This window comes from Protopterus annectens, chromosome 7.part0 (genome assembly GCF_019279795.1).
Source record: "Protopterus annectens isolate FY-2018-M chromosome 7.part0, PAN1.0, whole genome shotgun sequence".
Lineage (NCBI taxonomy): Eukaryota > Metazoa > Chordata > Ceratodontiformes > Protopteridae > Protopterus > Protopterus annectens.
The window spans coordinates 88979154-88985153 of record NC_056739.1 but is presented as its reverse complement, the minus strand read 5'-3'; the positions used below and the strand labels follow the sequence as shown (position 1 = coordinate 88985153).

General features: G+C 40.0%; 1 protein-coding gene across 1 annotated transcript in view; it reads left to right on the top strand.

The window, feature by feature from the left end:
- Window positions 1-3762: 3762 nt before the first annotated feature.
- SYT2 (synaptotagmin 2) overlaps window positions 3763-6000 on the top strand; it is a 1145572-nt gene continuing 1143334 nt past the window's right edge. Inside the window, exon 1 of the mRNA XM_044076513.1 lies at window positions 3763-3920. The gene's annotated coding sequence lies outside the window, so the exon portion shown is untranslated. The remainder of the gene's footprint in view (window positions 3921-6000) is intronic.

Below are 6000 nucleotides of genomic sequence, written 5' to 3'. Positions count from 1 at the left end.
CCACTTTATTCAGCCCTTATCAGACCCGTCATTGAGTATAACGCCGCCTTTATCGTATACCTGACCAGACATATGCAACAGTTGGAATGCCGACAAAGGTTCCTCACCAGAAGTATCCGGGACATAAACACATTGTCCTCTACAGATTGCATTAAAACCCTATATCTATACTCAGTCTCCTAAAGATTACTGAAATACGATCTATGCCTGGCATACAAGGCATCTTTGGATCCAGCTTTGATGGACCTTTGATGGACCTTTTGCACATCCGCAAATCGAACAGTATCACAACCTCTAGATCCAAGGATTTAAATTTTGTTTGTGACATAAATGGCAAAACAGCTATGTGTCACAGATAATCCCCCTGCCCTGGAACAGACTCCCTATCCATGTGAAGCAGAGTGCATCCCAAACCCTGTTTAAGTGTAATCTTGACCAATGGATAGGGAATTAGAAATTCACCCTGGGTCTGGCCCCCATGCATCTGAAATACAGAGGCAGACAGTAATGCCCAAATTAACATACCCCCCCCCCAGAAACATCTTAACATACCACCTCCTAATAAACACCTGTGCTACATAGGGACACAGATGGATTGGATTGCACCACTAGGCTTATAAAGGCCATGGTGGTTATTAGCCTCATATATACATATGAACCTATGAAAATAATAAATAAATAAATGCATTGTCTTTTTGCAGAATGTTTAACATGCTTTTATTTCAGTCTGTCTGTGTCCCCCAGGGGCTAGTTCAAGACATGGAAAGAGAAGGGTGTTGGATTCAGGCCATGAAAATGAAGACTAGCATTGTATTCAAGGCTTCTATCGTACCTCTGATTTGGGGGAGCAGGTTGCAGATTTCTCAGCTTCCAGTTGATGTTACCAAGGCATTATGCAGCACAATTTATTTTCCTGGCATTCCATTTATTGCTTTTCATTACTATTTGTAACTAAAACAAATGAACTGTGCAGAAAAGTTGTTTCTGCTTTGCAAATTAATTATGTCAGTGAAACTGTTTCTATGTCTAAGATGTGCTACAGGAAGCCATGGTCATCACTTTAGTTTTACTGCTGTGCCTGTAACTTGACATCATGATTTACCGAAGCAAGTCATGACAAAGGATGCTTTCAAAGGAAACAGAGATTAGAGATAAAGTACAGTCTGCAGGCTGCAGCAATGACCAAAGTGATCAGTAATGATATGCTAGGAGTAGAGCAGTTGAGGGGTGGGGTGTTCCCCCTGATCATTACCTATGCCCATGGCACTGTAGAGAGACTGCCAGGGAAATGTGTGGGTCTCAGTGCAGATACTACCAAGATCTGAAATGCAGGGTACACAGCAAGGAACAGATAGGAAGAAACAGTACTTAGCAAAACAGCAAGAATACACAATGTATGACAACCTAGATTTTATTAAGAGACTAGATAAAGGCTTAAAGTATTGACAGTGGCAGTTCTACAAACAGAGTTTCCAAGCTGCATAAAGTTTAGATGACTTACTTTGAAAGTAATTGTAGAAAGGCAGAAATACAAGCTCATAGCTGCTGGAATGCATATTAAGAAGAAAGGCATTTGAGGCTGGTTTGTTTTAACTACTCTACAAACAATGAAATTCTGAAGATGTCATCTGTACATAACAGTACTGAAGCTGTTCAGAGGAGAGAAACCAAAACTGTCTTTGCCATCAGAAGAATGTGGCAGGCTGCCGCAGTGGTTACCAGCTTTGCCTCACAGTGCTTGGATTCCTAATGTTCTTCAGGATGTCTTTGGTGTGGAACTTGCGTGTTATTCTTTATTTGCATTTTTCCATCAGAGTTTCCAGTTTTTCAGTTTCTTCACACATTCCAATTGTTTGCTCGGAGGCTGACTGGTGATGTTAAATTGTTTCTAAATGTGTTTGTGTGTGTGTGTGTGTGTGTGTGTGTGTGTGTGTGTGTGTGTGTGTGTGTGTGTGTGTGTGTGTGTGCGTGCGCGCACTCACACTCTGATAGACTGGCATCCCAATTTGAGGCTGGTTTGTTTTACTTCCTTTCCTGCTGGCCCTGAATTAAATCAAAAGAGGTACAAAATCTGAATCAAGGTGTGGATAGATGTGATGGATGTACACACCTGTACAAAGGAATGGGAGGAAATGTAGGGTGAACACATTCAAATACCTGAAGGGAGTTAAGAAAGATTGGATGGGCAGTATCCGCAATGTGGCATACTGCACATAAACAGGGGCATGCAATCTGAAAACAAGATAACTGGGTGAGATGCTGAAGTACATTTTCACTGAGAGAGTTGTGCAGAGGCAGGTGGCAGGTAACAATGGGGTTCGAAACTGGAGGGTTGGTATAACGGTTAAGTTATTTATCTCATAGACGCAAGGTACAGGGTTTGATTTATGCCTTTGAATGGAAGTTAGCTAGGTGTTAAACCTATGGGATATGAAACAGGCATTTAGAAATGGCAGTGGGTCAGTAATAGTCTAAAAATACAATGTGGTAAGGGACAAACAAAATATTAGCATGCAGAAAGGAAAATATAAGTTGAATGCAACATAGAAATAATAGTAGGATCTTTCTGGTTTGTGTGGAGGGAAGAGATGATGGGAACATAACACACTGGTACCTGTCATTACTTTCTACGTGTTTATTTTAATGAGATAATCATGTCTGGATGATAAGGTATATTCAGGAATGGAGAAATATGACTGCAGAAAGTCACTCCCCTGGCTTTTTATCACACAGGAGTGCAGGGACACCGAGTTATGAAAGACCCGGTCACACTTATACATTATTTCATGGGTCACTACAACACAACCTGCGTCCTCTACAAAAGTTAGAAGGAGTTGGTGACATGTGTCAGAGTGCTTCTTACATCCAAGCACTGACCAATGACATTTTATTTCCTCTCATAGGAACATAGAAATGAAGGCAGCAACATCCAGTCTACAGCCTAATGCATTCTGTTACCATTCAAACCATTTATACATCTGGTGGTTGTACCAGTGATTGCTCAAAGTCGGTCACATGATGATAACCCCGCAACTTCACACACACTGCTGGAGAATCAAGTGGAGCTACAGAATGAGTCTGAACAGACACTAACTACTGCAGTCACTCAAGACATTTCACTGAAGAGGTTCTTTATATCATTGCAATTTCACAGGTATAAATACATTTTTAAAAAATCAAAAAATGTTCCATATAAAATAATTGAGTTTCTGCTAAATATCTGAAATGTTTGATGGCTTTAGACCAGGAAGTGATATGGCTTTCTCTAAGCTCCTGTTACTCTGAAAAGGAATGACACTGAAGTGTATATTGCAGAAGACGGAAACCAGGGCAATGCAAACTGGTCACTTACTGCTATCCTTTAATATATTCTTTCCTTATTAGTTAATTGGTTGTTCTTGTATGGTTCAGCTTTTTTTGTCCACATTCAGTGATTGTGTGTAAACAGTGCCCCTCCCCTGATACAGAGCTTCGATGCTCCCTGTTCTGCAGTGCAGCTGAGTTTGCACGATGCTTCACTGACGGGACTGGCTTCCTTTCCTCCTCACTTGGATTGCTAACCTCAGCAACTCATGATGCAGCTGGCTCAGAGAACTGCGCTCAGAGGCTTGGTGGGGGAGGGACTGACTTGATTTGTTGGACAAGAGCAACACACACACACACACACACACACACACACACACACACACACACACACACACACACACACACACAAAAAAGCACCCCCCCCCCAATTACTGGAGAGCTTGCACTCTGTTGAACAACATCCGGCCAATCAGGTGAGAGCACTCCAAAATACAGCAGTGTGGTACCAGAGGGACTGATAGAAAAAGCAACTGCAGTCTTTTTTTGCCTGACCTGCACAGCACAGCACCTCTCTTCTGTTCTGCCTCCTCTTCTCTTCAGTACTGCTTTGTCTTGTAAGTGCTATCTTATTTTTCATCTTATCTTCACGAACTTAAGTGGATTTGTTTTTAATCACCCTGTTATACATATACAAAAGCTTTGTCCTACATTTTTCTGACAACTGCCAGAAGACAGTTGAAAGAAAGTGAAGAAATAAAAAGTTTTTTTTTTCCTAAGAAACTGTCCAGGTAAGACCTTTCTAGAATTACATGTAAAACAAACAGCAATTCCTTGCAATTTGTAACATCCCTGGTATGTGTCATCTACCTTTCACGATGCTGAAGTGTTTTAAGATTATGGAAGGAGGAGATATTTTTTCCTACAGAACTGTAAACAGACAAGTTAGACTGATGAGATATGTGGTGCTGGCTGCCGATACCTGACTATGAAAAAGGGAACAGGGAAGGCATGACATAATTGCAGTTATAGGTGTTTTACTGGGGGCGCAGCCTATAAACCCAGCACAGTAGAGTGAAGCTTTTTATCTTTGGGGGAAAGAGAAAGGTTACAAGCAGGGAGAGTCTTCTCTGAAGCTTAAGATTGTTACCTGCGCATGTCGTTGAACCGGGTGCACCGTGCGTCCTTCAGGTATAGATATGACAAGGATGACAGGTTAACGCTACCTTGTCATATATTCATGCTGCTGTGTGACGCTTCATTTTTACTAAGATGTATATATTTATATTTATATATATATATATATATATATATATATATATATATATATATATGTACTTAAATGTTTTGCGTGTCATTAACAAGGAATGCTACTTTACTGTGGTGCTTTTCTGTGTTATATCTGCCTTTTAAAATGATATACCAGTATTCTAGCAGAATTGGGAATTTGCCTTCTGGAGTGCAGCTTGGATTTTTAACTGTATTAACAAGATTAATGTGTGAATTTTTCTAACAGCTGCTGGAACATCAAGTTCTCTGCATGTATTACATGGTTAGTATTTCTGGTCAGTGTGAAAATACCATGTTCTGCTCATCAGAAGTGTGAAGTTTATGTGTGTTGTTTTTCCTATTACGTAATTTCTATATCCCATTGCAAACACTTTTGTACTGTATTATATATCTGTTATGCACTCTTGAGACATTTATGAGGAATGATTCTGCAAGCTGTATGTTTGGCCAAGGATCTGCTTTTTCAGTGAACTTTGCCACATTTTTGCCTTAGATTGGATTTAATAAATTGTAAGACTACTAATGACTGAAGCATAGTTCTGAAAGAATTTAACACAACTCTAAGTGGAGGAGGTTAGTGCAAGAGATACATACCCTGACTACATTTCAGATATCCCTTTTAGAAAACAAAATGAATAAATGAAACCCATGGAAATGTACAGTTACAGTGTTAAGTGATACACTTTGCAAAAAATGCAACATATTCCACTTCCTGAGTTGGCGTATTACATCTTCGATGCAACACATTCCATTTCCTGAGATGGAGTATTACATCTTCGATGCAACATATTCCGTTTCCTGAGCTGGTGTTTTAGAACTTCTAGCCATACGTTCTATATATTCCCCCAAACTGTTTCATTTACCTTGTGTTTCCAGCTATAGTTCCAAAATAAGCTTTTGGTATAGATTCAGAAATTGCTGGTATTTTGAAACACCTATAACTAACCATTTGCTAGGCTTTATTTTATTTTTATTATGATTACATACTATCATATCACTGACACTGAGTATGCTAAACCAAGAACTGAGCGGAAGCAGCTCTGATGAAACAGTGCCAAATAACGTGCCCATTAGGTTCAAAGCTGTAAACAGTGTGGGGGTTAGTCAGTCTGCATGAATGGGGAAAATGGCATATGTCTGTAAACTCAGTCCATGCATCAATGTCAAGGTTCTCCAAAACATCAAACCTCAGCTAAATAAAGTTGCGACATCATAGCATTGTTTAGCCCCTATTCTGTGACCTGAGAAGGATTTCTTCACACTTGCTGAGATAAAATGCTTGTGTTATAATGAATATCTGCATTTCTGAAGTATTCCATGTCCATTCCAACAGGTTGACAGGTCCCATGGCCACATGGGCTACTTACTGAATGTAAGTAGAAGATGACCTGGCTACTTTGTTCCACA